Genomic DNA, 9,009 nt, shown 5'->3' on the forward strand with positions numbered 1-9,009 from the left:
TCTCCGCTCCTCTTAGACGCGCGCCTTTCCCCCTTTAAAGTTCACTTCTTATTGTCCCTTTCTTCCGGATTCCTGGATGACGTGGTCCGTCTTCTGCGCTTGCTCCTCCGGTTGCTAGGGGGTCTTTTTCTGCCTTCTGGTGGCCGTGGGATGAAGGCCCCCAAGTCTTCCTCTTTGGCCGCTCTCCTTATAAGGCATATCTGTAAGTCTAAATTCTACAAGCTAAGCAATTCTTGCAAGGTTAATAATTGTTAGCAGATGTGGCGGTATCTAGTTACAGAGGGTCTCCTATATCTATGGGGTGGAATTTGCAAACCAAGCAATTCTAGCCAAGTTAGTAATTGTTACCAGATGTAGCTGTATCTAGTTACAGGGGGGGTTTGTAAACAAAGCAATTCCTACGAAGTTAAAGGTTTTACCATATGTGACTGCACATAGGTATACATTATATCCTGCTAAACAAGAGCTGTTTAGCTATTGTTTTATAATTTAAATTATCTAGCTATTAATGAACAAACGTATTGCTACTTATTACAATCCCCCATTTCTCTTTTTACCAATTTTGTTCATTAAATCTTTTTAGCTCCTTCCTAGCAAGCGCTAAATGGTCTATTTCATCAGTTAAGCTCTGTGCATTAATTATACATGCTAATTTCTTTAGCCTTTTCATCATATTCCAATTCATAACAAATTGAACTGCTGACAAAATAAATCCTAGTACAATCAGAATTAAAAGAACGACAATGGGATGGCACATACTGTTTAGGACACCTGTGGCAGTAGGTGACCATTCAAACAGCGTATCCCACCACCTATGATTGCTATCTTGCTTCACCCTTTCTACTACCTGGTGTATTTTCTCTACATCATGTTGAACAGTTACTAGGGTCTTCTGTCCGCTTTTCCTGATTTTCTCAAGAATTTTGATCAGGTCCTGATGAAGCAATAGTTGTCTCACTAGGGTGAAGTCCATCCCAATCGGGGTGGGCATTAGCTTGTGAATCAGTGTGTAGTTGGATTGTAATAGGTGGTGAGAGGTAACTGTAGCTTCATAAGTGGTGTCACACCCTGTAATCTTAGTGAAGTTACAAGCACAGAAGTTTGAGCGATTCTTTGTATCCACCATAATATTATCTACTAGCACAAAATCACAGAGAGTTCTAAAACACGTGCACCCATTGCCTATGTATATAAGAACTGTTTTAGAAGCCTCGTTAGGGCGAATCTCAAAATGGCAAATGTTTTGCTCTGTGTCCAAACAGATATCTTGGGCTATAATTACATTGCCCTCACAGATGAACCCCAATTGTTCTCGTACAATGCAAGATTCCAAGTCAACAGTTTGCCATTTGTCACCAAGCTGACGGGCCCATCCTCTATGTTCTGTAGGACAGAGGACAGCTCCGTCATGGTTTATTCCTAATGCAATGACAGGAAAAATTAGATGTACAGAGGCATTTTGTATGGTCAAGACAAAGGCAGTGACTGTATTAGAAATAGGGTTATAGGTAAAATTCACCAGTTTCCACCAGGATTGGAATTCCCTTTCAAATTCAGTGGCGTTGTCCCAGATTACTTTCCGAATTTCTGTGGGGAAAGTGCCTTCCTCGCCCTCTCTTCTAATTGCAGCAGAGACTGACTGCATCCATAATTGTGCCTGGATACAGCTGAGGGCTAAGGAGACATTATTTTGTGTGGCACCAAGTGCATCAATCACCAATTTGTGATCGTTCACGTTTACTCTTTCCCAATTTGGCAAAATGTTTGACAACATCCACTGGTGTGTCCCCAAAGCCAACAGAGATGACCTCAGTGGTTGCTGTAATTTGGACAGATCTCTGGCTGTAGCAGCCAGTTTGTTCATTAGTACCTCCGAATCGATGCTATTCAGAATTCCCAGTCCTGTGCCTAGAACACCAGTCACATCTCTAAGTTTCCTTGTTTTAAAAGAGCTGCGTTTCCTGAGCCAAGTAGTCCAGCCTTCAAAGGATGTTTGCAAAAATGGAGAACAAGCTGACTGGATTTCTGAAACATTGGTCTGCATTAGCAGTTCTACCTGTTTTAGAGACCATGCTGGATTGAATAATATTTGTTGTTGACCAGTTTTTCTGATTATATAAGGTCCTATTTTGAAAATTTTTGGTGTGAGTGTGACCGGTGGTGTAGGTAGAACGGTGATAATGTGAGGTTTAGTAGTGGTAGATTGTGTTTTAGTATCTATTATGAATTTAAAAGAAAGGCCCTGTGTATCTTTTGTCCAGAGACAGACTACCTCTGCCGTGTGAGTTAATGTGAAGTTTTGCCAGCAGTCTCGTGCTGGGTATTCACAATTTATTTGTTTATCCTCCTGACCCATGGAAACACTGATTGAGATTGCGTTTGTATAGTCTGATCCATTAGCCATTCGACATCCAATATTAATTTGTTCTCCCACTACTCCTTGAAGCTGCCACGTTTTCTGCCTCTTCCAGTCGTGTTTGGCATACGGCAGACCGACATGCAGAACTAATGTTAGTAAACTTAAACCTGTGGTATTGCCCATAGATCCAGTAAATTGCAAAAAGGCCTGAGACCAGTCAGTGATCAGGGTCCGTTTGACTAGGATCTTGTTCCCTTTGTAAGGCTGATGAGGGTTTCCCCAGGCAGTCGGGAAGCTCAGGATTGTAATGATAAAAATAGCTCGCCAAGCAGGGCAGGGTCCTAGCAGCAAATTTTGTTCACCTTTTGTAACCATATCTCTTTTACCTGGAGCATTCCTGTGCTTCGTTCCTGTTCCTGTGGCCCGTTGCTCTCCCCCACTACTCCTTACCTCTCTGCCTCGCCTGCCAGCCCGGGTGCATCGGTCTGCAGGGATCATTACCTTTTCGGCAGCAGGGGTAGTCTTCAGGGGGTGCGTTATTTGGGCTATCCCTTTGACTCCTGCCCCCACTCCTAAGGGCAGGCTGCCAGGCCTCCAGGCAAAGGATCTCTCTGATTTTATGGCAGACTCTCTACCGTTCCTAGCGAGCTTTACAGGGCCTGAGTCCCACTGTCTGGTTTTTTCCTCCGAGCCTTACGGGCCCGTTTCTTATATATTCGGAAGTAGCGGCGTACGGTACTATCCCAATTTCGGGGCTCAACTTGCCACTCTATGGGGACATGAATCTTTTTCCCTTCACACACCTGGTCTAATATCACACTCTGATTTTGGCAGATGATCCTATATGATTGGTGATGTATTGCCCAGGCCAGGGCCCAATGTCTCCTCTGCTCTATATTTTCAATTAATGCTATTGCTTCCCTATAAGGGATTTCTCTTTGTCCTGGGGCTGTTACAAATTTCCTTAGGGCCGTGTGAGGGTTTTCCCTCCTTCAATCCCAATCACAAATATGGCACCTGATACCCCCACCTAATTGTGATTGGAAAACCCACCATTTGAGCCTACATCCCCTGCAAAATATTTTTATCCATGCCCTACAGATGGGATCACCACATTTAATGCACCCAGGTCTGTTAGACAGTGGCCGTCTTACCTCAACGAAGACCTCAGCCACTGATATAATTCCTCCCACGTGTGCCAAATAAAAGAACACTTCAGTTCCTTTCCCACCACAGTAGTAGCACACCGTTCCTTCTTTCCCCCCAGCTGGGGGCCCTCCTAAATCCCGGGGACCCCTCCTCATGTCATTTCTTTCCCATGGCGGAGGGTTGTTTCGCTGTCCCTCCCTGACTGCTGCCACCATCATCCGAACTTGCCTTTTATGTGCCTCTTCCTCCTGTCTAACATATACTTTCTGAGCCTCCCTAAGCAATTCATCAAGTCCTCTGTCCTGCCAATCCTCTAACTTTTCTAGTTTCTTTCGAACATCCTCCCACGATTTAGCTACAAACTGTGTTTTCAGCAGTGCTTGCCCCATAGGCGTCTCTGGATCCACTGAAAACTCCTCCTTGATCTTTCTAACCATTCAGTGGGGGTCTCATCCTTTCCTTGGCACTCTCTGAATGCCTTGCTTATATTTTGTCCCCGGGGCACAGCCTCTCGTATGACCTGGATTATGATGGTTCTTAAGTCCTGCATATGACCACGATGGTTGGGGTCCTGATTATTCCAATTGGGATTTTGCAAGGGGCATTTGACATCAGCCGCAGGACCTTGAACATGCTGGGTGTCCCAAGTCCTCATTCCTGCCCTTCTAATCATCCCTCTCTCCTCTGTTGTAAATAGTATGCCTAGAATGGACTGTATCTCTACCCAAGCATATATATTTGGTCCCAGGAACTGATCCACCCTTTCTGCTACTCCTATAGGGTCTTCTAATAATTTTCCCATCTCTTTCTTAAACTCACGGACATCTCCTGAGTTTAAGGGGACAGTGACAAACCCCATCCCAGCTTGAGGTCCCCCTAATGCTATGTCCCTAAGAGGGAACAACCCACTGTTCTCTCCTTCCTCAATTACTGTCCTCATCTGACTCCGAGTACGCCTCCTGTAATCTGGGGAGTCCGTGACCTGTTGTTTATCAGGGGCTGATGCCGGAGGAATGTTTGGAAGGGATACAGGGGGGGCTGGTGGTGGTATATATGGGGGAGGATAAATAGGAATCTCTTCCTCCACTCGGGACTTTTTCTTTCTATCTTCCTCCCCTTGGCTTCCCTTAAGGGGGAGCAATCTAGTTATTTGCTCATTACTTCCTACCAACCACAATTTAGCATAAGCACTCTCTTCCAGGTTTTCTGGCTCTTTGGAATTCACATAGATGTTCAGGGCTTGACAGACCCAGTCCTCGGAGGATCCGAAAATGGGCCACTATATATTTCCTGAGTCCAGTTTCTTACTCCTCCCCCATACTACCATGCAATAATTTATCATTTTTGCTTTATCCTTCCCTTTTCTGGAGGGAAAATCATCCCAATACTTAATCATTAATCCTAACGGACTATCCTTAGGTATTGGGGGTAACCGGGAGCCCTCCTCCATAGGGTCAGAAGGCTTGCTTTCCTTCTGCCCCATCTTCCAAGGCACCTCCACACACACACACACACACCCCTTGGTCGTGGCTCGCTCCATCGCGGGTTACGAGAACAGCACTACTAGAGGGTCCCTCTCACGTCGTCCGCAGTTGGACGTCTCATTCACTGTGCCCTGCGATTCCAACCCCAACCGAGCGGTTCACCCGTATACTCACGCGTCCTGCGTCGTCGCTCGGATCTTCGTGCACAAAGTTTAGAGGGTTAACGGTGTTTCCTTGCTTATTCTCGAATTTAGGTTCGTCAGTCCAGGGGGGGGGGTCGGTTGAGAAGATCAGGGCCACCAAAGGGGTTGGGGGCGCTCCCCCCGAATTCTCAAACCAACCCTGTCTCTAGATCCGAGTCACGGCACCAAATTGTGATAAACGAATTTATCAAATATAAGAATCGTATAATTATCTTTATTATTATGCAAGCAAGAATAAGCAAGGTTCAGCGCTGGGCGGCCAGGAGTCTCCGCTCCTCTTAGGTGCGCGCCTTTCCCCCTTTAAAGTTCGCTTTTTATTATCCCTTTCTTCCGGATTCCTGGATGACGTGGTCCGTCTTCTGCGCTTGCTCCTCCGGTTGCTAGGGGGTCTTTTTCTGCCTTCTGGTGGCCGTGGGATGAAGGCCCCCAAGTCTTCCTCTTTGGCCGCTCTCCTTATAAGGCATATCTGTAAGTCTAAATTCTACAAGCTAAGCAATTCTTGCAAGGTTAATAATTGTTAGCAGATGTGGCGGTATCTAGTTACAGAGGGTCTCCTATATCTATGGGGTGGAATTTGCAAACCAAGCAATTCTAGCGAAGTTAGTAATTGTTACCAGATGTAGCTGTATCTAGTTACAGGGGGGGTTTGTAAACAAAGCAAATCCTACGAAGTTAAAGGTTTTACCATATGTGACTGCACATAGGTATACATTATATCCTGCTAAACAAGAGCTGTTTAGCTATTGTTTTATAATTTAAATTATCTAGCTATTAATGAACAAACATATTGCTACTTATTACAGGGGCACACAGGAGGAATAGGGAGGTCATAAGCTCTAATTTTTTTGGGGGGGGACAAATACCATCTGGAGCCTGTGATAACTTTAAAAGTGGGTCCCCAAGAAGAAGAATAGGAATTTGTCGTAGACACCGGGGCAGAGAGAACCTGCCTGTTAAATATACCAAAAGGCTATCGTGTGGGCAAACATAAAGCGAAAGTAACAGGGGCAAAAAGAGAAAGTTGAGAAAGTTTTACATTTCTGGTCATTAAAGATGTGGTAATTGAGGGAAGAAACTAAAATTTAGATGGGAGATGTTTTATTGGTTCCTGCGGCAGGTAGCAACTTATTGGGGAGAGTCTTACAAGTGCAATTAAGAATAGGAGTTATACCAGAAAATGGGAAAATGACAGCTAGAGTTTTAAAATTAGGCCAAGAAGATGAAGAAAAAAAATCAACAAAGAAGAATGGGTTTGATTAAATATCGACCCCATAAGGGTTACAGTTGAGTGAGAAGATTGCCCTATACGTGTACGTCAGTATCCTGTATCTTTAGAAGGACGGGAAGGTTTGAAGCCAGTAATAGAAGGACTAATAAAGGATGGGGCATTAGAACCTTGTATGTCTCCTCATAATACCCCTATTCCCCCAGTAAAGAGATTCAATGAGAGTTATAGACTAGTACAAGATTTAAGGGAGCTTAATAAAAACTCAGACTCACTACCCAGTGGTAAAATATCTTAGACAATAAATGAAAGTAGCTGGATACCCAACCATGAGGAAATTGCAAGAATTTTATTCCTTCTCCCTCCCTCTTCAAAGAGGGATATCAGAAAATTACCTGGATTATTGAAATATTGATTATAGATTGAGGGGTACACACAAGCAGCAAAATTTGTGTATGAAAAATTGACAGAAGGAGATGATATAAAACAGACCAAGGAAGATATTGTTAAATTAAGAGAGTTAAGTTAAAACTAGCCTAAGTACCAGCTTTGAGCTTACCCTTGTTTGAATAATCCTTTATCATTTATACATAAATACGGAAAATGGAGTAGCTCATAAAATTTTAATTCAGGAGTGAGGAAGAGTAAAAAGATATCTAGTGGCTTATATATCAAAGATGTTCGGCCTAGTAAGCCACAGTTAGCCAGTATGTATTTAAGTTATAACAGCTACTGCAATCCTAGTAAAAGAAAGTTATAAGCTTACTTTTGGAAGTAAATTATTTAGATTCACCTCGTACTGTTTGAGCTGTGTTGAATCAAAAAAAGAAAAAAAACAACCAACAAGTAAGAAGAGAAGAAAGAGAGAAGTTGAAGTAAGGGGGTGGTTAGCAAACTCTGAGATGTTGGAATGTAGAGTGATGACATCTTTGTGTGAGAAGAGAGCAGAAGTGTGAATGCGGATTTTTTGCATGAAAGGCAGGGAAGTGTCTTAACACATGGTTGTTAGGAGGTTATTCAATGCCGAACTGAGGTCCAGAAAGGGTTTAGTAGAACCGGCCCTCCTTGAAGGGAAAAGAGGATAAGTTGCCTAGAGAAAGAAAAAGAATGTGAGGAGAACCTGGGGACGCCAAGTTTGAGGCTGACAAGGTTGAGAGTGGTCTGACCGCTCCCTACGAGCGGCAGGGTCTCGGAGGCTGCGGCAGGGACCGATCCATGGTGGTGAGCCTGCGGCGGTGCTGGGAGCAGATGACACAGTTTTGCCGGGCAGGAGCAGGCTGGCTCCGTGGCAGGACTGCCGGGGTGGCTCCCAGACTGTCGGGGTCCATAGTCCAGGATGGCAGCGTCGGCCCCGGCAAGTGAGCCGACAGAGAGAAGGAAAGAGAAAGGGAGAGAAGAAGAGAGAGAGGGAGCAAAAGAGACCCAAGGTATGCCCCCAGGGTCCCCATGTCCGTGGCTGTTCTCCCCTGCTCCGGCCCTGCAGAGAAGTGGCAGCGCCGGGGAAAGGGTGAAGAACGGCATTGACAGCAAAGCTGTGAAAAGAGAGGGAGGGGGCTAGCACTAAAAGATAAAATCAAAGCAGAGATTGCTGACTCTCCAAACCTCACAAAATGGTTTGTTTTTCTTAAGTAAGAAGTTTTTGTTTTGTTTGCTGTTAAAAAAGAAGGGTTTTTTCCTGAAGAATGGGTTTGTAAGGCTAAAACAATTAAATGCTGCCCAAAAAGTAAAAAGCAATAGATGTGATACTGAAAGAGAGATTTTTGGAATGCACTTGAGTTAGCAATATGAATTAAGCATTTAAAGTTTAGCCTGTAGAATGGTGTTGAATTTTAACCCTTCTACTTAAGAAATCCCTGCCATGGTACAAAGGGCATAGGAAATGCAAAATTCTGAAGCTTCTTGCATAAAGAACAATACCAGAGGAGACTAAGGGACACAAAGAACCCAGATAAAGGAGCTCCTCTGGCTCCAAGCTAATCAAAGCCACAGATGTACTCACATAAGCACCAAGAGACCAAGGGCGCACGCGCAAAGGGAAAAGTTCAAAAGTTCAGCCAGGAGGAAGACCACAACCTTCAGCCTCAGAGACCGCCAAAAGACCCCCGTGCGACCACCACAGCAAACCACGCATGCCCAGGAAGGCATGGAACTATTTAGCATACGAGGCGAGGACAGGGTGGGGCAGGGGTTGAATATGCATGAAAAAGTGGTGCAATCTATTGCATATGGAACACCTTTGTGAACAAAGATGTGGGTCAGACTGAAGCTCGGAGCACAAGTTTTTCACGAGCGCTATCTCGCCTGTGCCGGGCGCCGACATACATACCCACTTCATAACTATCTCTGGTTATGGAGTCTATTTATTCCGCGTATCGCTTCAATACATCTCGTGTTAAAATCAGTCTGGTCTTTTTTATTTAACTAACTGTAACTCACAGTAAGAAGAATTTGCCTCTGCAGCTATTAGCACAGCTGGCTGCTGTGGAAAAAGCTTTTAGCTAAACCCAGAAAGTTTGGAAGAAAAACGAATGGTAAAAGTTAATGCAGTATTATCTTTCTTTTATTACTATGCTATTAAGAAGTCCTTTC

General features: G+C 44.3%; 1 long non-coding RNA gene across 1 annotated transcript in view; it reads left to right on the forward strand.

The window, feature by feature from the left end:
- The window catches only part of LOC141726971 (uncharacterized), a 27,619-nt gene continuing 18,610 nt past the window's right edge, over positions 1-9,009 (forward strand). The window contains exon 1 of the long non-coding RNA XR_012577929.1: positions 1-5,663. This is a non-coding gene — a long non-coding RNA (uncharacterized LOC141726971). The remainder of the gene's footprint in view (positions 5,664-9,009) is intronic.

The sequence above is a fragment of the Zonotrichia albicollis genome, chromosome W (assembly GCF_047830755.1).
Source record: "Zonotrichia albicollis isolate bZonAlb1 chromosome W, bZonAlb1.hap1, whole genome shotgun sequence".
Taxonomy (NCBI): Eukaryota; Metazoa; Chordata; class Aves; order Passeriformes; family Passerellidae; genus Zonotrichia; species Zonotrichia albicollis.